The sequence below is a fragment of the Pomacea canaliculata genome, linkage group LG5, assembly GCF_003073045.1.
Source record: "Pomacea canaliculata isolate SZHN2017 linkage group LG5, ASM307304v1, whole genome shotgun sequence".
Classification (NCBI taxonomy): Eukaryota; Metazoa; Mollusca; class Gastropoda; order Architaenioglossa; family Ampullariidae; genus Pomacea; species Pomacea canaliculata.
This window is the reverse complement of record NC_037594.1, coordinates 6814755-6838495: the sequence shown is the minus strand read 5'-3', so window position 1 is coordinate 6838495 and position 23741 is coordinate 6814755.

Here is a 23741-nt window from a genome sequence, read left to right as displayed (position 1 = left end):
CTGAATTTACTAAAGAATTTACTTAAAGAAAAATCGGTTTTCTGTGTTATGTGACGGGCATCAAGTCAGTCCGTCAACACGAAGTCAGTCCGTCAACTCTTTATTGGCGAAGGTGTAAAAGGTCAAAGTTTACGGTCTGCGTTCAGCTGTCTGCGCGAGAAAGGAAGTATCTAAAAATAGATCGAGTTCCGTGATTGCACCACCACGGTTGTGTTTATATAGATTCTTTCATACTATTACAAGCAAGACGGCTTAGCCGTGGGGATACTTCGCTTACAACGTTCTTTTGGATGTACGTGGGCTTCGCGCCCAGTTTCCCCTGGCGCAGTCCGTTCCTTTTGCTTTCAAACCTTTCCCCCACCTCTCATTTATTCTGAGAGACTTGCAAGATTATCCGTCACTCGTTCTTGTGCTACCTAGCGTTCCCTCTTTAAAATCGATGTAAGGAAGTAGTCGGTTCGTATCTTGGCGTGGAATTTTCATCTTGCCCCGATAATTAGTAAATTATACTTAAATCACACAAACACATAGCCTACTTGCGGCTTAGCTGGATGGGAAGTAGACAGCCCCCAGATACAGAGCTAAGTAGATATGGTAAAGATCAAGTCAGCCTGTCAACACGAAGCGAACTCTTTATTGGGGAAGGTGTAAAAAGGTCAAAGTTTACGGTCTGCGCTCAGCTGTCTGCGCGATAAAGAAACTAGCTGAAAATAGATCGAGTCTCATGATTGCACCGCCATGGCTGTGTTTATATAGATACTTTGATACTCTTACAAGTGGGACGGCTTAGCCGTGGGGATACTTCGTTTGCTTGAAAACCTTTCACCGTCACTGAAATATGGGCTTCATCGCCCAGTTTCCCCTGGCGCAGTCCGTTCCTTTTGCTGTCAAACCTTTCCCCACCTCTCTTTTATTCTGGGAGACTTGCAAGATTATCTGTCACTCGTTCTTGTGCTAACTAGCGTTCCCTCTTTATAATCGACGTAGGGAAGTAGTAGTCGGTTCGAATCTCGGTGTGGAATATTTATTTCCCTCCGCTAATCAGTAAATTAGACTTAAATCAGATGTTTTGTAACAAATAAACTGCTCTGGTGGCATATGCCACGCCACGAGCCATAAATGCCTGGTTAATTTTAGCCAATGAAAAGAAAGTTGTCATATCGTGACTCGGTTTAATTCACGATACAGTTTGACGCCCCGTTTCTTTCAGTTGAATCAAAGAGGACAACAGGAACCACCACAGGAGGGAAGTGAAGCCGGGTGTCACCTGCGGCCACGCCCCCTGTTACAAGTATCGATGTTCGCGAGAGGATGGCGGGTGGTAGGTACATAGTGTACTGCACAGAGTTGTCACAACTCTCCAACTAAAGGTTTTCGATTGCTCTCTTTTCTGAAATATCAAAAGAGGTGAATGACAGCATTTTCTTTCTTTTAGTAGATTTAACAATGTAATGTCAGAAGTGCGGGCCAGCATTGTACTTGCATGCAATCTGTGCTCTCTGCTCTGACCATTTTGAACCATTTCATGAACCTCGTGAACGAACACTGCCGGCTGATCTAGTGTGCAGTTCCAACCATCTATGATGTACTGAATCCACATAGCAGAATACATAGCAGACTTTTTCAGGATCGATAGCAAGAATTGTATCCGAATTCCGAATGTCCCCATGCCTCACAGAAAAACATCTAAAGTTACCAGGTTTTTCAGCCCTTCGGGTTAAGCATTTCTTTTTCTGAAAATGAAGAATAAAATTAATGCATCCCTAGAAAATGGCTTGTGCCAAAGGGTCACGACTCTGATGAGTTAAGCCTTTTATGTCCTTCCCTTGTACTCACACATCATATATATCCATCTAAAGGGCATATCACATCACATACTGTAGTTAATATGTCTTTGATAGTTGGCGTTCGAATGTGTTGCACAAAATTTTGTTTTACTTATTTATTTTCTCAGACGTTTTCTTTTACACGAAGCGAAAAGAATGTCCAGTCTTTGAATTATACGCTAAAACAATGTGACAACATTCTCTCAACAACAACAAGAACAACAAGAACAACAAGAACAACAACTTGCGCTTGGCCTGTACGAAGGGAGATCGGGTGTGTGTGTGTGTGTGTGTGTGTGGGGGGGGGGGGGGGAAACATCGTGCAAACTAACAGCTCCTCTGGTACTGACAGAAACCATGAACAAGACTTTGGTAAGGGGAGGTAGCTCGGGTAGCATAGAAGAGAAGTATAATGCAGAGTTACTTCTCTTGGTACGGAATTAAAAATTGTCACACTGACTCCCAAACAAATCTACATGCATGTATGCTGCTGCATTATTTTGTAAATGTCTCTATTATATTGGCCATACTTAAATTGTATGTTACAAATGGTAAAGAAGGTAAAAACAAACCATACAAATACCAGCTTGAAAAAGGCAAAATCATTCAAGAAAACTAAATTTACTGAATTTACTAAACAAATTTACGTTTAAGAAAAATCAGGTTGCTGTGGGATGTGACAGGCATCAAGTCAGACCATCAACACGAAGCGAACTCTCTATTGGCGAAGGTGTAAAAGGTCAACGTTTACGGTCTGCGCTCAGCTGTCTGCTCGAGAAAGGAAGTATCTAAAAATAGATCGAGTCCGTGATTGCACCACCATGGCTGTGTTTATATAGATACTTTTATACTATTGCAAGCGGGACGGCTTAGCCGTGGGGATACATCGTTTGTTTAAAACCTTTCAATTGGATGGAATGTGAGCTTAACGCTTAGTTTCTCCTGGCGCAGTCCGTTCCTTTTGGTTTTAAATGTTATTACCCCCCCCCCACCTCTCTTTTATTTTGGGAGACTTGCAAGATTATCTGTCACTCGTTCTTGTGCTACCTAGCGTTCCCTCTTCATAATCGACGTAGGAAAGGAGTAGTCGGTTCGTATCTCGGCGTGTGCTATGCATTTCACGCCGCTAATTAGTAAATTATACGTAAATCAAAAGATGTTTTGTAACAGTTACATTGCTTTGGCGGCATATGTCACACCACGAGCCATAAATGCCGGGTTAATTTTAGCCAGTGAAAAATAAGTTGTCATCATAATTTAGTTGATTAACGATACAGTTTGACGCCCCGTTTCTTTCAGCTGAATCAAAGAGGACAACAGGAGCCACACAGGCGCGAAGTGAAGCCGGGTTTTGACCTGCGGCCACGTCCCCCTGTTACAAGTATCGATGTTCGCGCGAGGATGGCGGGTGGTAGGCACATGTCAAAACTCTCCAACTAAAGGTTTTCGATTGCTCTCTTTTCTGAGATATGAAGAGAGGTGAATTAACAGCACTCTTTCCTTAGTAGATTTAAGAAATCGCATTCATCTTTGGTTTTGCAACATATGCTGGTGCTTAGTAGTTTCACTTGTCTTGTGTTGTCATTGCCATAAATGTAAGAAGTGGGTGCAGAACTGCCGGCGTGCATTGCACTTGCATGCAAACTGTGCTCTCTGCTCTGACCATTTGAACCATTTCATGAACCCCGTGAACAAACACTGCCGGCTGATCTAGTGTGCAATTCCAACCATCTTTGATGTACTGAATCCACCGAAATACATAGAAGATTTTGTTTCAGGATGAAGAGCAGTAAGTGTATCCGAATCCTAATGGGTCTACTCCTCACAGAAGTTTGTCTTATATTCTATCACACAGGGATGCAGCTGGCATATCAACGATGGTAACTTTGGGAATGTTATCACAAGAGGCCTGTGAGACATTTCTTTGTCGAACGAATTGATCAACTGTTTCATGCGTGAAGCGACTTTGTTAAAGGGACGTAGCTCGGGTAGCATTGAAGGGAAGTGTAATGCAGAGTTACTTCTCTTTGAACGGAATTTGCATCTCATCCCCAAACACTCAAAAATCATACAAGACAAATAGACACCACCAAAAATTGTCACGCCGACTCCCAAACAAATCCACATTCATGTATGCTGCTGAATTATTTTGTAAATGTCTCTGTTATGTGGGCCATAGTTACTTTGTCCTCTTCGTACCTAAGATAGCACATAAGATGTCCACTACAAACGTTTATTTATTTTTTCATCTGTCAGCAGCAAGTTCAGCCATGTTGTTCCACTACAGTTTCTGGTCCGTTAGTTCTCTTTTGCCTGACCTTCCAAATTTCTTTCAGCAAGACAAAGTGTTTTGATGAGTCTTTTCTTCACATCCTTTTCTGTATCTCCATCTGTTGTAACTGGATTGCCAAACTTTTTTTTTTTTCGTCTCTTCTAGCACTCCTCTTCACCTTCTTGTCTTTCTTGGAATATTTTTTTAACTTCTTTTATTAGGCGTGGAGAGTTTGTGCCGAGCAACTGATGTTTTATCTCTTTTCTCGTCGTAAATTTACATTGTGAAAGTCTTCCTTTTGACATCTCGTGAAAAAAATATTGTCTTATTCTACAGACAGAATGGCTAAAAAGAAGATAGAGTGATCGCTTGATAAATAAATAACCTGTTATGCCCATTCCTCCATTTTTCAAGGACCGGTCTCGGTGAAACCAGAATTGGTAGTTCGAGCTTTCTCTTGACTTGTCGCATAAGTTCAATTTGCCAGTAAAGTTTTTCTTACTCCCCCATCTTTCTTCCTATTATTTACTCCCCCCCCCCTTCCTCTCTGTCTCTCAAAAACAAGCAATTAAGCAATACACACAACTGTCCACAATATCACTGGAAGTCAAACATGCAGACCTTACTTCTCTCGCGCAAATGCTACACGACTTGATGGCTGGATTATATCTTACTCCGGGAAATAAAAAGACGATTTTGTTGTCATGATAGATAAAACTCCTCCCACCTACTTATCCCCCCCCCCCAAAAAAAAAAAAAAAAAAAAAAACACCCACCAACAACACAAAAAACAACAAACAAACCCAAACGTACTCGTCTTTTTTCTTTTAAAAATGAACTTCGAGGTCTGCTGTTAGATGAGTTGTCACACAATAGCTACAGCACTGTGGATCTCTTTGATGTCCAGTAACGGTTTGTACGGAAAGACCGCAGCACCTCGTTTGTCAGATGTACGAGTTGTTTCTGTTCCTGCGAGTGGTTCTTTCCCTTCTTCCGTCATCGCCTGCGTGTGCCGTTTGTCGGTGGAATGTCGCAAACTGCCGTCATCTCTCTTCACGTCGTCTCCCAGGCTCGTTAAACTGTCGTCGGCATCACTTCCGGCTGTCTCCTGCTCCTCCACTAGACCTTGTTTCCTTCATCTTTGTCAGCGAAAAAAAAAAAAAATTCCTAACCTAGCTGAGAGATCGACAGAATCTTCAAAGCCTGGATTTCTTACTACAAGCCGGCCCTGTATTCTTTTTTTTCGCCCACTTCATTCTTCCCCCCCCCCTTCTCTCCTCCTGCCTTTTTCTTACTCTTCTTTCCTGAATGTTTTGAGGCAAAGGAACAACTTTTTGCTTTGCGCTGGCCACGAATGGCTAAAGTGTAGCAATCAGTTTCACTATACATTTTATGACCATTTATTTTGTCATTACCATTTCTAATTTTTCAGCCAATTGCTTTCTATGTCGTAGCATCATACAGTGCCGCTGGGTCCTGAACACTACAAAGTATTGCAGCACACCCCACACCTCCAGTCAAATTGTGTTCGAAATATGTATTTTGTAGTTACCTCTTTGCCAAAAATAATATTCATAATATATAAAATATATTTAAAGGGAATGAGGTAAAACTACAAGGCATTTGTCTTCTGGTTGGCGAGAAATGAAAAAACTGCTTTCCATTTTGTGAAAAACGACCTCAAAGTCTCTTGGAAAATAGAAAATACAATAGTTGGTTATGTTTGTGACTGGCAGTAACTGGCAATGAGCACAAAAAGTCCAGTGAGTTATCTCCTCTGCAACTGCAGGCTTCAGTCAATCGTGAGGAGAGAGAAAAAGCCAGCACCCACTTCCCAAATTAAAAAACACACCCTCGCGTGTATTTTCGTCTGTTCCTCTTGATATAACACAAGACATGCTTCTGTTTTGCTCTTTTCCTCGAGATTTGTTTCACAGCCTTCGTCCGTCCTTATTGTTAAGTGCCCTTTGTGTAGTTATCTCTGTGTTCTTTATCCATCCTTCTTACCTCTTTGTCTATTTTTCAGTCGTCCGTTTTCCTTTCTCGCTATTCCTTAATGCCATTTCGCAAACCAGCCCAAATTTTCCTCAAAAAAAGAAAAAAATGAGAAATTATCTGATAAAATAAAAACGCAGCAGTAGTGAGAACGTTAAAGTAATTTTCCTCCTTTTCATTTCTGAAGCGTAAACTTCCGAATCATTTAAAATGGCCAAGATGGGGATCGTAAGAATTTTGTTTTGTTTGTTTGAAGGTGCTTTTTTGCGGTTTTGTGAGGAGGAGGTTTTATTGCGTGACCTCCCTGCGCCAAGCGAGGCGAAGAACTGATGCCTTTGCGCATGCGTAGGGAGGGACCGGTCCTGCAGATAGCGGGCGTTGATAGGGAGGAAACTTTTCATTCCCATTGACGTTAATTGCCTCTTTTTTCTGCAAAATTGAGAGTTAAGTAAACATCAGATCTTCATCAGCGCACCTCGCAGCTCGAGACTGGGCCTGGCCGCGCGCTGCCTGATGGGAATTGCAGCTGGCCAATCGCATCCCCCTCCTGCTTTCTCTCCTTTCTTACGCTCGCTCCTGCGATCGTCAGCGATAATTTACAGGGTTGGGTGGGGACTGGGGTGGATGGAGAAGGTGAAGCGCATTGTCAGATATCTGTGACGACTTGCAGTGGATAAAAAAAGCAAACTCTTTTGATAATGATGAGGATAAGAAGTGAAGGGGGGAAATGTAATACAGAAGAAAAAAAAATAAATAAAAAGGGAGGAATACAGAAAGTACAGAATGGCGGCGATGACGAAAATGGTTGATGATGTTTCACAGCAAGTCAGCGACTGAGGTTATGTCACCGCGAGCGAATCCAGATTCTATATTTAGAGGAAAAGCACCTACGTCGGAAACGAGATTTGAACCCACAACTTCAACAACAGCGATGTCGACGATTAGGATTAGGATTAGGATGATTAGGAGGAGGATTAGGATTAGGAGGAGGAGGATTGATGATGATTGATGATTATTGATGATTGATGATGATGATTACTATTATCATTATTATCATTATTATCATTATTATCATTATTATTATTATTATTATTATTATTATTATTATTATTATTATTATTATTATTATTGAGCTTAAGAAGCTGACCATCCCACTGTCCGATTGTCTGTGTGTTCAGTCATTTTCAGGTTGGAAAGTTGATTCGTTTTTGAACATATTTTTGATTGTATGTTTCAGTTTATCTGGAAATGCATGAACAGATAAATACTTCTACTGGCACGAAATATTGTTATTGGTCTACGAGCGCTTGGTGGTGGTTTTTCAGCCTCAAGATCACATTTATTCTCTCGTGTATTAAATCGAATAAATAGAGAGAGAGAGACATGAGACACAACCAGAAAAAGACCACACACACACATAAAGAGACAAAATGAGACAAAGAAAGACAGAAAGATAGAGAGAAACAGAGACAGGTACAGACAGAGAGAACCACATTCAATCGAATGTTCAATTTCTTTATTTTTCTCATGCGGTATCCTTCGCCCTCGATTACTGGAACAAAGTGAAGTCCTCAGGGCTTGTAGATTGCCATGTGAAACAAATTAGATTCAAAAGCGAAAAATTGGACAGGAATGAAGCCTCCCGGGGGACGCAAGGAGCGGAGACCGTTTTCCGTGAACAGGCTCCGGCAATAAAAGTGCGCAGCTCTCGCAATTGCTCGTTCTGCTGTTGGGTCGCGGGATTAATGAGTCGCCGGCGTGTTGCGCGCGCATTCAAGCTTCCGGCTCAACGAGCCACAGACGGAATTTGAAATTCCCACCTAGGTACCCGTCCTAACGGACAGCGATATCTGTTTGGTGCAGGGCAGGGAGGAGCAGACTGGGATAGAAGGAAGAAGGAGAACGGGGATATGTTACATGAACCTCACGTGACCCCAGCTATCCCCCGCGCACCTGTACTCCCACACACAATCCCTCTTCTTCATCCTCTCAGCTTCATTCCCAGACATCAGCAAGACACCAGTCCACACATTTCCGTTTACACGCGGCTGAACGAACAAGAATGCGAGATATTAAAACAAATTGAATTTTTTTTTTTTAATCAGCAAAATCTGTGTTGGAAACAAATTACCTCCAGTCACCGGCTTAACATTTCATTTTGTAATAGATGTTTTACCAACGAATGTTGTTGTCAGACGCCAGATACACATCGCGACAGGCGCGTGCAGACGTTACTGTCAGTGCAGATATATTGAGACAAACGAAAACCCTTTTATGCACCGGGGATTTTTTTTATCTCTCTTTCCTTTTACTCCTCATCTCGTAACCAGGAGCATGAGCGTATCATGTAAGTTTTTTGAGGGAAGAGAATTTAGGTGAGCATAAAGAGCGTGTCATCATTTACACTGACAACTCCCAGAGGGCGCCCAACGTCCGGGACCTGACCTCATCTCCAGTCCGAGGATTAAAAACGCTGCTCCCAGTCGGGTGAGCTGGCGTGCACCCCAATTAGAAAACAGGTGCTTCTTCTTGCAACATTGCGCGCGGGATCGACTCCCCCGGTCCCCTGTCGTCTGTGTTCCCCACCACGGATCGTTGCGCAAATGAGCGGCTGCCGACTCTAAGTACCGGAATGAATCGCTTTCCCAGCCACATCACTGCTAGCCGCGAGCATCCCTCCGATCCCTCGAGTAGTGTTTTACTCTCGACAACTGTCCTCTTTAATCTTGTATTCTGTTTCCTTTCTTTGACTCTCTTTCCTCCCCATCCACCCACGTCCCTCCTTTCCTGGCTGTACACCTCCAGTCGATTTCTCCACCTCGTTGCTGCTTTTTCTTCTTCTTTTTTTTTTTTTTCTTCTACCCTCCTGTTTTCGCCACCCTTAGTGTTGCGAACAGTTTATCTTATCTTGCAAGAGCAGTTAATTTCTCGGTCGAGAGGACTCGGTCTCGCTCACCGGCTTTATCGAGGTTGCTTCCCTTCCATATCAAGGGGCAGATCGCTGCTTGGATGGGGTCCCGAGAGGGAGGCAGTCGGCAGTCGGAGGAACAAATCTTGGCCGTGAGGCCGGAGGGAGGACAGGGAAGCACCATGATTAGGGGCCCTCCGGAGGCCGGAAACATCAGATTGCTTTTCAGTCACTCAGGACGCTGGTGACCGAGTCTGGAACATTCGGTGTCTCGCGATTCTCGATCGTGGACGTAGTTCCTCTCGCAGTAACTAACCACAGGCTGGGTTGATAGACACTTAGTCTAATAGTCATACATGTAGACTTGTCTAGTATTCGTACACATAAGTTTGTCTAGACCCGGGAAATGCGGTGAGTATTGCTTACAGCTTAAATTGTTCTGTCGGTCATCTTGAACAGGGATGTGATCACTAAAATAAAATTTAAACTGATTTTTTTTTTTTGCCAAGATTTAATAATCATTACATGAGATTGATTAAAGTGCACACTTTTTTTTCAAAATTCTGTCACTGATTGACTGGATGGAGACCTAATTGTAACTTTCCCGTGGTTTAACCCAGCGATGACACATTGTTAGAGGAGGTCAGGCAATAACTCCAAGTTCTTCTCTTTTCTAAAGACCAGTGACATTGTCATTCTTACCACAGACCACAAGCATCGTTGGGGTGTAGTATTGTGCAGTATTTGATCTACAGGCCTCTCGTGAGTCCGTCACCTCCTTCCCTTTTCTAACCATCTTCTCCTGACGGAATGAACAAAAAATTGAAACTTTGTGGATGAAAAATATTTCCATTTTGGCCAAAGTCAGCTGGTTTAGTAGAGAGATTCACAGCATCAGCAATGTCATAAGAACGCTTAAAACAAACTGTTGATAAAGCTCGACAGTTTATTTACTTATTTCTCTTAAATATAATCTAGGAGTTGTTGCTAAGCAAGTGGAAAAATTAAAATTTTCAGATCCGTACCCAACAGACCTCTCCACTTTCAAACATTTTTGATAAAAAAAACAGCAATAAATAATTACTTCATAAACACACCGACTGCAAAATAAATAAATAAAATATTTGTACCAGTGATAAACTTGCCAACAAATAGCAGTGAACCTTTTTTTTTTTTTTGTTTTGTTGTTGTTGTTGTTGTTTTTTAAATCCAAGAAGCCCACCTTCAGCAAGGCTACATTTTGGGGGTAAACCATCTTTCACAGCCGAGAAAAGTTGAGTTTGGAGAGGAAACGTGCACCGGGCTGGTAATTACCGCAGACATGTTTCCGCAGCTGATCGGAACCCGAGCTGAAAGGATAACTGTGCGAAGTATGTGGTTTGGAGATGCCTCCGTCCTTGTCCGTGACCGTGGGGGCCTGCGGCAGTCGCCCGGCAACGGTGTGCAGCGCGGAGGCTGCCGGGTGCAGCACATCGTCTGATGGAGACGTCGTGGTTGCGGCGGCGATGTGTTTATGTTGTAGACGTTGAGAGCGTGGCGATAAGCATCACATCACTCTGGCGGCTGCACCCTTCACGCTTCACAAAGCTCTCGTCGCCATGACAGCTCGTCACCTTCAACCTTTCGCCGCTCTCTGTCAGTGACGTCACTGATTGGGAGGTGCGCGCGCACACCAGAAGTAAGAGATGATGGCGGTATGAAAAGCGCACAAGGCAGAGAGAGGGTGGGAAGGGAAGATAATGTTAAGGAGAAAAAGGAAAGAGGTAATGAAAAAGTGGAGGGATAGATTAATTACTAAACAAACGTTCACTACACTTAGAATGAAGGCACGAAATATTTCTTTAGTAGATCGCATAATCAAACAACGGACACAACACAGCATCAAAAACAGTTGGAGAGGAGAAGGGGATAGAAAATAAATTCGCTAGTTTTTCTTAAAGGAAAGTAAGAGAAATATAGGACAGACTCTGAAGGAATAACAGCTACCAGAAATCCAACTATAAAGGGGTCTCAGTTTGTATAGGTTTTACTCAATAGTTTTTCAGTTAGTCAAGTAATCTTAGACCGTTTCTACCAGCCTTTTATTCAGTCTTTCTTTCCTTCATTTGCTAATATTTTTCATTCTATTGTTTAGTTAAGAATAAATTCATTATTAATTACAATCAGATCCAGAACAGTCCGCTGTATTTTGTATTTTTGTTCTTTATACCAGCTGTCATAAACAAACTAGCGAGTGAGTGTATGCGAGAATATTATTTAAAAGATAGGAATGTGTTGATATCTCAATACCCCTTATAGAATCATGAATGTTTTTTTTTAAAAAAAAGTCTTGACATTTCAGAGAGTGGAACTTAGTTATTTCATAGGAATAAAGTGCGTTCTTTCAGGCAAGCTTTCTCATTCCTCGTGCGTGTGCGCGCGCGCCCTCCATGATATCATAGCTGAACGCAAATTGTCAACACCAGCACACACACACACACCCATCTATATATGTATATAAGTATTTTAACTAAAATGAAATACAAAGACTTGAAAATAAAAAACCTATCTAATCTACCCTTTCGCACTCGAGACTAAAAAAAACCCCAAAAAAACTAAAACGTGTGCATCGCATACAGCGAAGTGGCTCCAGCACGGGTAGGTGTTATTTTTGTTTTCGGGTATGCCTCTGTTTTCACTGCAGTTGGAGGTCTGTTCTTAACCTGAATTGAGTGGTCCCCCGTACAGACGCCACAGGTTGTGGTGCAGGTGACTGGTGTTGGTAGTTAACTCAGTCTGTAGCCGCCAGGCGGACAAACACACAAGGGTGGAGGACCGCTTATGGCAGGCTCTGGGGCGCAGTGGGTAGCAACTTGCACCCGGTTTATTTTCCTAGCACGGGTGCCTGGCTGTAAAGATTATCATCACTGTGAAAGAACGTTGTCAAAACGAGGGCGTGCGCATGCGCATTGGCTTCGACCTTTTCACGTGACCTCTGTGCCTGTGTGGTCGTCCATGCCCAAGCGGCCGCAATAAATAACAACTCTTGTTTACTGGTTGTGAAGTATGCTAGTTCCCTTCCCCCACTCCCCCCCCCAAAAAAAAAAACAACAACAAAAAAAAAACAGCAACAACAACAAAACAAACAAAAACAAAACAAAACAATCCCCCCCCCAAAAAAAAACAAAAACAAAAAACAAAACAAAAGAAAAACACTTCTGGGGCTTGTCCACATGGATAAACTGATAGATTGTGGTGTCTTTAGGTATAATACATTGATAGTATATAGGTTATTATTTGCTTTTGATGGTTTATTTATTTAGTTTTCACCTCGTTTTGTGGTGTATGGGCTTGCACTTGCACTTTCTTTTGTCCTCGTTTGTTTCTAAAATTGTATCAGACATGATCCTTTGAAAAAAAAAAACATCGAGAGAGAGAGAAGAAAGGCAAAGAGATAGGTAAAAAACAGATGCAAAAGTTTCACCTAAGGAAAACCTTACTAACTCAATATTTTGCTGTACATTTACACTTTACTTCAAGAAATCCCTTGTTTTGTATTGAACTACACTATGAACTTTGACTCTAGGTACCACCACCGTCTCGAGGATTGCGAGGGGGGAGGAGGGAGAAAGGCAGGGGAGTAATTCTGGAGGAGAGGAGAGGAGGAAGGAGGGGATGTCTGAGAAGAACTCACAGGAAAGAGTGGCGAGACAAACGCAGTAAAAATGAACTCCAGAGAGCGCGAGCTGGTCACCAGATGCCAATATTTCCAGAGCCGCGCGGCAACCTGACCGCCCCTGTCTAAACCTAACTGCCTCGATGGTCGACAGGGCAACATTTAGTACCAGTTGTTCGCCTCCACCGACCGAATACCGAGAGGAAAAGGTCTGTGGCTTCGAACGATCTCGGAAAGGGAGGTAAGTGGATAAAATGGCTGGGTGGTCTCCCTGGCTACAAGTCGCTCAGATGGGCAATTGTCAAAAGTGCTATTTTCCTAACCAAAGGAACGTGCGTTCCTGAGAGGGCTAGACATCAGACGAGGAGACTCAGAAATGCACGGGTGGGATAAAGGGGAGAGAAGCCCAGTTCCTACCTCCCCCTCCCTAACCCACCCACTCTCTCTCCCTCCCCGTGCAGAGATCGACGTGCACGTAATGAAGACAAGAAATCGCCACAAAATGGCGGCTGCGTAGTGACGTGGAATAATTGAACAGCCCCAGCAACTCTGCCTTCTGAAAATTAGTGAAAAACGTAAAGGAGCTCGACACGACGATATATTTCGCTACGTGAAAACGTAGGAATTCCACGTCGCGCGACGTAAAAACGACGTGACAATAACGTCAACTAACTTTTTTTACGTTTCAAGACCTTAAAAAATTAAATCCTCTGGTGGATTTTTACTCAAAACAAAAAAATATAGAAATATAATTCTTGATGTATTGACAAAGTCCTGCAGCTGCATAAAATATCGGAATCTTTAAAAGGAGTGATTTCCTCTTCTGAACTTTTATTCTGAATATGACACGACACCAGAAGAAAGGAAACATTTTTTTTTTTTTTTTTTTGGTGGGAGAAGTTAGTGAATATGGTTGATAAAGTAAGTCAAACTGCATCAATTTTGGAAAGATCACAATTTTCGAGAAAGGTTACAATCTACCCACACCTCTCCCTCTGTTCCATGAGATGTTGGTTACAAGATGATATTCGCTCTCCAACTGCAGGAACTGTTAGCTTTACCCAAAAGTTGCTCTCAAAACAAACTTTACAGCAGCTTTTTGAGATTAAAACCAACATCAATTGTGATTTTTAAAATATCGATAATTTTAATTACAGAACTTGACCTTACAAACTGAAATGGCTTTTGCGTTCTTCTAAGCATCCGGATTTTGTTTTTTTCATTCTTCTTTATCACCAATAAATCAAGCGCTGCCGTCGCACCCACCACCATCACCACTACCACCACCACCACGTCCACCTACACATGTACAGCGCCACCTCTAGGCCATACTAGGAGAAGATAAGTCGGTGGCATGGGACAGAAGTCAAATTAATTGGTCATCGGAGGTAGAAAACTTCGCACTGACCCTTCGGTTATCGCGATTAACTGTAGGCTGCTGTACTCCATCACTGTCGCCACCTTTCTCACTGTCACGTGGCACATGCTGACCCGGTGTCAAAGGTCGATATCTGCCAGTGCGCCATATATACAAGCCGCTTGAGGACTTGTTGTACACTTGCGGACAGTGACAGACGCCGGAACGATCCTGACAGGAGGTCAACGACCCAAAGTAAGATGCGATCCCCAAATCTTCTCAAGCTGCAAGGTTCTCTGTTGAGTTTTATTTCAGAAGAGAACTTTTGGGATTCTAAATGAAATTCTTCATGTTAATTTGGAGTGGAAAGTATTTATAATGATCTCCCCTGGCTGGTTCTGTGCTGCTTCTCGCGAACATTGCCACAACCGCGCTGTGATTGGCTGGCTCCTGTAACACTCCCCCTACCCCTTGCTGCATTTTATTTTTACATTGTCAATAAAGGCGAATCAGCATCTTTGGTGTCCGGGACCACTTTCTCCCGACAAGGGCAGATAATAGTATCGGAAGATAATAAGATAAAGATAATAAGATAACAATGGACAACATCTTGGTTTAAACCTGCCAAAGTCTTGTCACGGGAGGAACACAAGATCAGCTGACATGATCTTTGGTAAGGACCTCACCCACTTCTGGAGCCTGGTGCTTGGACATGGAAGGCCAATGCACGAATGGAGGATAGTTGTTGCCGTGGGGAGGTAGAGAGGGGTAGAAGAGCCGATGAGACCTTGCTGAGAGGAGGGCACCTGTACTTGAAAGAGCGATGATGAGGAGGACTTTTTGTAAAAATTGACTATCGGAGTATTTGGACCCAGTTACGAGAATAGACAATGTCATATTATTATTACTCTAATAATAATAATTAATGTAAGGGTTACATTGCAGGTTCTTTAAAACACCACTTCCCCCGAAAGTATCAACCCTACAAATATACTTTCTCATCAGTTGACATTTGTTCTGCAACACACTCTCCTTACAAATGCTTGTTCGGCAACACACACTGCAACACAATTTGTGTTAATAAATGTTTGAACTGAACTGTAACGCACTCGCCTTACAAAGTTACTCACGTGACCCCAGGTTCACCATCGCAGTACAAACGCTCGCAGCGCAATGAAATTACAGGACAGCACATCGACATACGGAATATACTGTCTAGAATTACTAAATCAATCAGTCAGTCAATCAATCAATCAGTCAATCAATCAATCAATCAGTCAGTCAATCAAATGTGTACAACAGCTTCACGGGCATGCTACGGATTTTGTCCACATTGGTGACAGACTATTTAAATAAATGTCAGGGTTAGTAACTTTTGATAGTATGAGTATTGTAGGCGTTTGTAAAGATGTACGATCATATCTTTTCAGACATTCCATCCACTCGTGTTTTTGTGTCCTTGTCTTTGGATCACACCTGAAAGACCTCCACCCCAAACAGAGAAGTATTTTTTTTTTAAAAAACTGATGTATTGTTGGTAAGAGGCTAGGATCAATGTTTAGGTTCTTACTTCAGAAATGACTTTAGTCGCCACCCCCACCTACCCCCACCGTCCTGACTATCCACCCCCAAACTTCATCGTTCTCCACTTGTACGGAATTAATCACTGGCAAAGAGCGCCGTTAGTCGGCGAGGGCGGTGAACCGTGACGGGTTTACACGCCACAAACATGGCGCGCGCAGCCTGACGCGCAAATGTGGCGCAAAGCCCCCCGCACCTGTCCTGCGCTGCCGCTTGTTTATCTCCTCCCTCGCCCCCCGATCGCACGCGAGACGGAGAGTCCCCCCCCCCCTCGCGCACCCGAGTCCTCCCACCCGACCCTCCGTGTGCACGGGGGCCTGTCAATCACACTCGTCCGCGGCGCGCGGGGAGACGCCCGTTCACTCGCTGCTCGCCTTCTGTCCGTTTTATTGGTTGCTGTGGCTTTAGGCTGTGAACGTTCAGCACAGCTCCGTGTGTCGGAATTAACACTTCTGAGAGTGGATTGGGAGGATGGGGAAATGGCGGAAATGTCGAAAAAATAGAGTGGAAGTGGAAAGGTTATAAGTTCAGAGAGAAGACAATGGGGGATGAGGCAAGATTGTGGGGAGGGGGAAATCTTTTTTATTTTTTTCGTGTTGCACCTTTTACTGATGTTTGGTGATGATGTGTGGAGTGAGCTGTGTTCATGCAGCTGCTGTGATCTTGTCAACTTTGTGTTTTCTTTGCTGTCCGAGATTTAGGTGTTGTTGTTGGTGGTGTGGTTGAGTAACATCGCTCGTGATTTTCTAGCAATCTGCTGGCAATACTGTTTGTGTGTGTATATATATATAGACAAAATGTTGAGAGAGTGGTTGGTGACTTCTGTTTGAGTGCAGGCTGGGTAACTTTCAGAGGCAGCATGGGAGAGGTGGGTTAGAGTGATGTGAAAATGAAAGTCAGAGGAACACATCTCAAGATGTTTCAGAAATTTTTTTTCAAAGAAAAGAAATTAGTTTCCTTATTCTCTCTCTTTCCTTTTCTTTCCTTTCTGTTCATGTCATTTCAAATGATTATTTTTGCAACTGTAGACTAACACGTACAATATGAGCTGCTACAAGACACGAACGCCCCCTCGCGGACGTTTGAGGCCGATAACTAACTAGCTCTGTTGCTAGTAGCACACAATGTGCATAGTACCCAGACTTAGCAGATAGTTCAGAGTTTGTTTTGTTTGTTTTTATAATTTCTTCTTTTTTTTTTTTTGTTTCTTTTTTTATTTGCTTGTTTGTTTGCTCTCTCTCTCTCTACCTTAGACCAGCTAAACAAAAGGAACACGTCTCTCTCCATCAGGTTTGGCAACAAGCGACAACAATTTTCGGCATGCACTTGCACTCACGGGTAGAGCCTGGATAATTTCTACAATCTTTATTCCCATCCTCAACTCACAGTCCTACATTTTCCGTCAGAGGCAATTTCACACCACGTGACGCGAGGACGTGAGATAACCGCCACGTTGGTGTGGAGTGACGTCTTCACACGTCTGGCGGGACGCGCGTCACACAACTGCAGACAGACTGTGGCACTGTGTAGGGGCGCAATGCACGGGAACACCGTGTAGGAGACTTCTCCCAAACAACTAGTTGCAGACACGAAATTTGAAAACAAGATGGTAATTTTAATACCGAACTACGACATTTGTTATTCAACGACAATCATGCTAAATGTGAGAATAACGCTAAAGGCTAAGGGAGAGAATAGTTCTGGGTTGTCTTGTGTGAAAATGATGCCAAAACAAAATAATAAAATCAGCTTTGCGTTGGAATAGCTAACAGGTACACATGTAAGCGTCCCATGGGTGGGCTGGCAAAAAAGGCATGTTGGGACGAGATGAAAATAGCAAAAGTGAATCCGACTACAAACATTCCTGTTTTCAGAATTTCTCCTGATTTTCAGAAAGGGAAATTACTCTTTCCCAGACAAACGGCAAACTGGAATTCCACAGCTTTCCTTAAAATTGCCCGTTCGTTCGCTCATTCTTCGCCAGAACATACCTCCCAGCTGACATGGCCGACTTCTCCGACTCCGTGTCGACCTCCTACGTGCAAAAGTCAGAAGAGACTGGGGGAGAGCTCGCCACGTTTTCCTCCCTCGGCAGCAGCCACTTGACAGTCACGCTCGGCCCTGGCGGAACTGACTGAAGCACGGTGCCGTGGGTGCAATGGAGCGTGACCACTCCGGGGGCTGCAGGCACGGCTCTATCAACGTGCGACCCGAGAATGCAGTGCAAAGGGCGGCCAGGGAACTCTGGGATTGGCTTCCGCTGCGCAGCTTTCACACTACGCATGTGCGGTCAGCTTCAAGCCCTGGAGGAGCAGCAAGATGGCGGAAGCTCCACAGACAACTGTGCTCTGCTGTATCAGTTTCTTCAAGATTAAAATACGGAAAAAAGTAACAAGTATATATTTTAAACACTTTGATCGATAACAACAAATATATATTCAAGAAACCAAACGAAAAGAATTTTAAAATAAAACGAATAATTTGCGTTCATTCCTCCCCTTTCCCAACCGCCGACGGTCACGTGACCAGCTGGACACGACCCTCAGAAACAGCACCGGACGCGCGTCTTCATCCTCTGTCTCACAATGACAGCCACCACACCCTGCGGTTGTGGATAATTTCTTGTGACCGTTCCATTTGTGAGTAATTGACAAATTCCGGAGCTATGGTAGAAAACTGAAGGCTGTTCACGCCTCACTAGCAAAAGATCACCGGTCCCATTACGTCGCTTTGCCAGCGAGGACGCCGCCATCTTCAGACCGATGTTTGTTGTCAGTCTTCATCGGCATAACTCTCTTTGCCACATTCTCAGCTCCCTACCCCACAAAGCTCCATTTTATGATACAGTGGGCTTGGGAAAGATAGATGACAGCTTGTACTCCATGACAGCTTTCTCCACGGCTGAAGCTAGTCCTAAAGTAAAATAAGCGAAAACAAGCAGGAGGAAGAGAGAGAAAGAAGAGGAAGTGGAGGATGAACCACTCCACTGCTTGGTTAGAAAAGAAATGAAGCATGAAGGAGGAAATAAGCTAGGATTAAGGCCACCAATAATGTGGACATGAAGGAAATCACGCACGCATTCTTGCAAAACAAACAAACAAACAAACAAACAAAAAACAAAAATAAAAAAATAAAAAAAACAACAAAAAACAAACAAACAAAACAAAACAAATAAACAAAAAAAAAACAAACAAACACACACACCTTGTTTATCCTAACGACTGTTAATAAAGGATTCTCTCTACTGTCAGTATGAGTTAGTGAGTTCATGATTAAATGAACGATGAGTGGGTTAGTCAGTGAGCCAGTAAGTGAGCTCAGTTCACTCTTTCACAAAGCCGTGCCTCTTACACACTTACCGTCCTTCCATCTCTCTAACACACACGAAGGACAAATGATGTGCAATACATCTGAGGCGACCTATCGTCGTTAATCAACTGATAAACCGGTCATCACGAGGAGCGCACGACCATCAAAACAATTTGCACTTCGTGTTTTCCGGTCTCCCGAGACACCGTGCATGGGAGATCACTCTCACAACTGCAGCGACGACAACCGACGGCAAGTTCAATCCACTGATGTGCCTTCTGTTATCAGCATCCAGTGGGTGAGCGAGGATGGCGGTCGACTCCGCTCCGACCTGGTGCCAGAAGCCGAGGAGGCCTAAAGGGGAAGAATGAACTTAAAAATCTCTAGAGTTATCGCCTCTTATTGAATCTCGTTCTGACAACTTCCCCCCTGCAGAGGGAAAACAAGCCGCGCGATATTTACACAGGCGCGTGCACAACACATTTCGCCCACGAACCTGCACTGGGCCCAGCAGAGACCCTGGAGTCTCTTCTCACCTTCTTCCACAACTTCCCGTGGTTCCTCGGTCCAAAATCACCGATGCCGCATCCCCATCCCCTCCCTCACCCTCCCCTGCTCTCAGGAAAAGGGGAAATACTCCTGGTATACATACCCCTGACTCACTTTCCCGAGTTTCGGTCCCACCAGAGTCCCGATGCTTTCTTTGAAAGCTGGATCGTGGTCTTTACTCACAGCTTAGGGACGCATTTCCAGAGAAGGTGAGAATATTAAGAAAATTGTTTTATGAGCGAAACGGATGTTTTCAAATCAGCTCCAGGACTCGCTGGGTGCGGATCAAACAGCCACGGGCCCCGGGAGGCAGAGGGGAGGGACTTGAACCACCCGGGCCACCAGCGGCGTGAGACTGAGACCTGCGCGTGGCGCATACTTCTGACGGTGGGTATCGGTGCTCGGGGCTGGGAATGCCTCGAGTGCTGCAGTTGCAGGTTTATCAGAGCAGCTCGAGTATGAAAATTCACCACGTGCAATAATTTTCTGCATTACATCACGAAATGCTCAAGTACATGTCACGTCCCTTGTGGCTTACTTTTTTTTTTCGGACGTTACTCTCATCTTGCCTTTTTCTTTCGAATCCTTTGTGCTTTCATCTCACTTAGGATGTACTAGTTTCTTCTTCCAATTTGTTTAAATAAATAAAATATATTTTCATCCTAATCCCCAACTTCCACACACACACACACACCCAGAAGGAGAGGGGGAGACCCACATAAAGCGGTTTGGGGAAGAAGAAAAACTTTGTCCAAAATTTCCCTAAAAATTCTCCAAAAGAAAACGACTAACGATGCACATTCAGCAAGCAGGTGGATAAATAGAAAAACATCAATCGTCTATACAGTAATATCATGTAGCCACAGTTACTGTCACGAAATAAACGGGTGCAGGCTGGGGAAGGGGTAGGCAGGGTCTAGCAGGCACTTCATCGCCCACGTGTCTGTTGGGAAACTCATCAAAGGAGGCCGGGTTGTCCCCACAGAGACAGGTGCGTGGCCGCAGTTGTTTGCATCACCGCCTCTTGGCCCCGTGAACCCCTTTCCCCTCCTCTCCACCCACCGGCTGCTTGTCAGGGCGAGGAGCTACGTGTTGACAGCAGACGATACTGAGTGATGAAAGTAGTTCCAATGAGATGTGGCGGGTGGTCAAGCGGTCCTGCAAATGTCTACACCAGATCCGAGCTTAGTGGAGGACGCTCTGGATGCTCAGGGTGGCTTCTGGCTGGTGTGCGATGGTGTCCGCTTTTGAGTGCGTGGTCGTCGATAAACAAGAGTATGAAGGAGAGCAGCCATGTGAGTGTATAATCAATTTGTAACCAGTCTGTCAAGTTATTTTCATAATAACTCATTTCGTGTGGGGCCAATCGGAGTAGAAAGATGGCTAAAATCATTATCTTGGACCTCCACTTGTAAGGGTTGGGGATAGTTACTTTTATGTGGAACCAATAAAACAGAAATTCTCAACTATTTGTTGTTGCAAATATTTGCTCACTACAGTTAAACTTGCGGGTTGCAACATCTGTAGGGGAAACAAATGCAAGGAGAACGGCCATTGGCACTCAAACGAATGAAGAACGGGACACTACTGCTTTATATCTTCTCTCCGTTTTACTTCTGGCCGATTTCGCCTTGGCTGCCATCTTGCAAACCTGCCTCTTATTTTTGTGAATGAAGCTTTTCTCAGGAATCTCCATTTATGTCTCTCCTGCCCTCCATAGGCTCTCCCCCATCTTACCCCCAGAGAAGCGAAGACAACAATAGATCGTTAGCAGGAGCCGCCAGGATCCACTCCTCCACACGACGGATGCCAGCAGTGAAGACAGCCTCCCGCCTGCAGCACAAACACCGCCGCTGATGAGCTCCTCCCACAATTAATCATCGCCGGCTGCAGGTAGCAGGGGGTCCGCGGACCCCCCGGACCCCTCCCTTCTTTTTTGCCGGGGCCAGCAGCAAAGCAATGCGTGTTCCACACCAAGTCCTCCAATCTGTCATCAGAAACTTGCTCCCTGCCGACCGCCGATGTCAGCGATGAGCCTAATGATGCTGACCGTTTGCGGAGGGGCTCCTGCGATCGTCGTTTGTCTTGGAGGCAGAACCTACCCGGGGTGTGAGAGGCGATGAGAGGCGCCAGATGATTTCAGAAACCAGCCACTGAGAGATGTTGGCATTCCAGGACGGTGATGACAGTCGAATGGAATCGTCACTGGGGTCGTCTGAACTTGTTTGAACCGGTACTGGTCGTTCTGACAGATAGCTGTATGTCATCTGTTGTATATATATAGAGATCTGATTGCTCTCCTGTTCATTATGAGTGTTTGGCTGATCACTTACTGGGATAAAAAACTTTTATTTTCTTTCTTTGTATCTTTCATCAGCTCGTTCGTCGAAGAAGAGAATGTTTTGGGTTGCAGGTAAATTAGTTTAGGGCACTGGGTTAAAATTAGGTCTTGGGGTTCAGGTTAAGGTTTGGGTTAGGATTATGCTTTTGGTTTGGGACAAACCAGCGGACGAAACGGACGAGGAAGAATTTTTAAAAAGCAGGATCCAAACACATGAGGACGAAATTTGGAAATCGAAGTCTGCATGTCGTTGAGGAAAGACTGCGACCATGAAATATAAATCCATCTTTTTCACATCAGTTCAGAGAAAGAGTTTCGTTAAACGGAGAAATCTTCCTTGACAATCTCTTCCCAAGATAAAGGAAACCTCAGCTCGAGCTGAATCATCCCCGGGCTAATAACCACTTTTTTTTTACAAGGGAAAACCAAGTCTTCGCACTGATATGCCTCGGGAACATACTTCACATGGTCACAGAATTTCTGACACAGTCTCGAGAATCAGCGCCATCGTTTCTGGTCCGTAGAAAATGTCTGGAGCAATTGTTTGTACGAATCGAATCTGCCCTGTGTCTGGCCGTCAGAGGTCAGAGGCCAACCATAGCGGAACGGCTTCCAGCAGCCGCGGGAGACAGTCATTAGTCTCCGTAGCGACGTCCAGAATCCGCAGAATCCGCATGCAAGGAAAGATGACTCTGGTTGACCGTCCGCAGAACTTGCGTTCTGTCCACGTAGAGTTATCCGCATATTCATCACCAAATGTCTCGCGCATTTGCACGTGCTCTTTCGCGGCATCTTGCGCAGCCGCCGATGGAAATTGTTCCTGAAAGACCATCGCAGCCTGAAGTCAGATGCCGCGGAGCAGAAAGGTCTTGCAAAATGCTGAGCATTGCTCTGTCGCATGGATGTAGAGGGTTCATATCTTCTATTCTTCCCTTTCTGTCTAGGTTCCTGTGTGTGAGAGAGCGTGCATGTGTGTATATATATATAATTTATTTAAATGCTTATTTTTCTTAGAGAAGAAATAAACATTCGACCCTCATCCGAATATTTGATGTCCAGAGAGGGGCTTGGACTCACTAATGACAGAAGAAATTCTGGACAGCCATTCCTTTAACAAGTATGTACATAACAGCTCATATATAGAAAACAGTTTCACTGCCAGGACATCAAGAGACCGTCTCACGCCGCTGGAGAACTAAATCAAGATGGCCAACTACCTTGACGCCTGTGGAAGTCTTTGGCTCACATGGCGAGTGTCTAGGATAGCAAGACCAATGAGCAGGTTATAAAACACCAGGCATGCAGATTGACGCGTCAGATCCCATGCCAGTCACCCCAGGCCCTCGCTTGCGCCATCTTAGCTCCACAACGAGGCTTGTGTCGGTACGCGGTCCAATCACGGCAGTCGGCCAAGTCACGTGGACTATGCGCGAGGGACTCGGCGTTCACGCCTTCTAATTTATCCAAACGACACAAAATAGCGAGTCGCAGACATGGCCGGCATTCCAGCCTGGAAACAGGAGAGAGGAAGTGACGGTGTGTCGGGTGTAGAAGTCAGGGTCTCACCCTGGAGACATGTCGACACTTGATACAATCAGCTGTCACGGACATACTGACATACTGACTGAGACACGCCCTCTACTCTTAGTACTTTGTGTGTGCTGTCATAGCCAGGCGCCTGTGCCCCCTTGGGAGGGGCTGTGTGAGGGTAAGGAGGGATGTCTACAGGTCCCAAGTACACAAGATATGATAAAGACACATCGCCTAATTGGTTATTACTTTTCACGTCTTAAATTAATCAAAGTATTTTTAGTCTGTTACTGCAGGTGAAAATGTATTCTGATTTTTAGATTGTCAACAAAATATATTAAAGTTTAACTATTTCGTATTATTTTCTTTAAAGGATTATCGCTTAATTCTGATTTGTTCGCTTCTCTTTACTTATCAA